This window comes from Oncorhynchus kisutch, linkage group LG29 (genome assembly GCF_002021735.2).
Source record: "Oncorhynchus kisutch isolate 150728-3 linkage group LG29, Okis_V2, whole genome shotgun sequence".
Taxonomy (NCBI): domain Eukaryota; kingdom Metazoa; phylum Chordata; class Actinopteri; order Salmoniformes; family Salmonidae; genus Oncorhynchus; species Oncorhynchus kisutch.
Window position 1 is genome coordinate 43,957,102 of NC_034202.2, and position 2,660 is coordinate 43,959,761.

The following is a 2,660-nucleotide window of genomic DNA, read 5'->3' on the forward strand; positions in this document are numbered from 1 at the left end:
TTCATTCTCCCTAATTCCTCCCTTCCTCCATCTCTCGCTCATCTCTCACTCCCTCTCTCTTCCTCCCTCCCTCATCTCCATCCCTCCCTCCTTGTCTACCTCCCTCCATCTCTCTCTCATCCCTCTCCATCTCTACCTCCACCTCTTGCTCCATCTCTCACTCCGTTGTCATGTATTCTTCTCTCTCTCCCTGCCTTCATCTCTCCATCTCTCCCACCCCTGCCTATAGCTAAATCTCTTTATTATATCCATCTCTCCCTCAATGTCTTTCTCCCTCCCTCTCCCTTCCTCCCTCCATCCTCCTCTCTCACTCATTCTCCCTCATTCCTCCATCTCTCCCTCATCCCTCTCCATCATCCCTCCCTCCATCTCATCCATCCTTCCTTACTCACTCCCTCTCTCTCTATCCAGCTCTTCCTCCCTCATTCTCGTTGAACCTCATCCATCTCTCCCTCCATATCTCCCCCCCTCTCTCCCTCCATATCTTCCTCCCTCCCCCCTCTCTCCCTCCATATCTTCCCTTCCCCCTCTCTCCCTCCATATCTTCCTTCCTCCCCCTCTCTCCCTCCATATCTTCCTCCCCCCCTCTCTCCCTCCATATCTTCCTCCCTCCCCCCCTCTCTCCATATCTTCATGCATTGCAGATCATGTATTGTAGATCATGTATTGTAGATCATGTATTGTAGATCATGTATTGCAGATCATGTATTGCAGATCATGTATTGTAGATCATGTATTATAGATCATGTATTGTAGATCATGTATTGTAGATCATGTATTGCAGATCATGTATTGTAGATCATGCATGGCAGATCATGTATTGTAGATCATGTATTGCAGATCATGTATTGTAGATCATGTATTGTAGATCATGTATTGTAGATCATGTATTGCAGATCATGTATTGCAGATCATGTATTGTAGATCATGTATTATAGATCATGTATTGTAGATCATGTATTGTAGATCATGTATTGCAGATCATGTATTGTAGATCATACATGGCAGATCATGTATTGTAGATCATGTATTGCAGATCATGTATTGTAGATCATGTATTGTAGATCATGTATTGCAGATCATGTATTGTAGATCATGTATTGTAGATCATGTATTGTAGATCATGTATTGTAGATCATGTATTGCAGATCATGTATTGTAGATCATGTATTGCAGATCATGTATTGTAGATCATGTATTGTAGATCTTGTATTGTAGATCATGTATTGCAGATCATGTATTGTAGATCATGTATTGCAGATCATGTATTGCCGATCATGTATTGTAGATCATGTATTGTCGATCATGTATTGTAGATCATGTATTGTAGATCATGTATTGCAGATCATGTATTGTAGATCATGTATTGTCGATCATGTATTGTAGATCATGTATTGTAGATCATGTATTGCAGATCATGTATTGTAGATCATGTATTGTAGATCATGTATTGTAGATCATGTATTGTCGATCATGTATTGTAGATCATGTATTGCAGATCATGTATTGCAGATCATGTATTGTATATCATGTATTGTAGATAAAGTATTGTCGATCATGTATTGTCGATCATGTATTGCAGATCATGTATTGTAGATCATGTATTGTAGATAAAAGTAGTGAAATCATTCCATTCTCAGTGTACTTATCCTCCTGGGACTGAGTCAGGCTTGCTGTTGAATCTAACCATTCATAATAACATGGAGATATAATCCCCCATTGCACAAAGCCATGCATTTTACATAAACCAACATGTATCCCAAAAAAACACCCTATTCCCTAGGTGGTGCACTACTTTTCCCATAGGGCTCTGGTCGAAGGTAGTGCACTACTTTTCCCATAGGGCTCTGGTCGAAGGTGGTGCACTACTTTTCCCATAGGGCTCTGGTCGAAGGTAGTGCACTACTTTTCCCATAGGGCTCTGGTCGAAGGTAGTGCACTACTTTTCCCATAGGGCTCTGGTCGAAGGTAGTGCACTACTTTTCCCATAGGGCTCTGGTCGAAGGTAGTGCACTACTTTTTCCCATAGGGCTCTGGTCGAAGGTAGTGCACTACTTTTCCCATAGGGCTCTGGACGAAGGTAGTGCACTACTTTTCCCATAGGGCTCTGGTCGAAGGTAGTGCACTACTTTTCCCATAGGGCTCTGGACGAAGGTAGTGCACTACTTTTCCCATAGGGCTCTGGTCGAAGGTAGTGCACTACTTTTCCCATAGGGCTCTGGACGAAGGTAGTGCACTACTTTTCCCATAGGGCTCTGGTCGAAGGTAGTGCACTACTTTTCCCATAGGGCTCTGGACGAAGGTAGTGCACTACTTTTCCCATAGGGCTCTGGACGAAGGTAGTGCACTATAGTGAATCATTTGGGACAGAGACATGTAATTTACATAAACCATTATTCATGAGATAAGGCGATACCCTGCATGTTTTGTTTCCAACTTGTTTTTCACAAATAACTAAATAATTGCTTTCTGGCTTCGTTGCATAATTAACTTTCTCCATCCTCATTGGTTAATTCTTCTCATCAGTTTTTCTCTCTTTCTTTTCTTCCCTCTGTTATTTATTTTTTAAATCTCCAACTCAAGTGATGTGGCTTTGTTTGTATTTATTTATTTATTACGAGTGAACTAGTTCACTATGTCTCTTTTTCCCTCTAACCCGC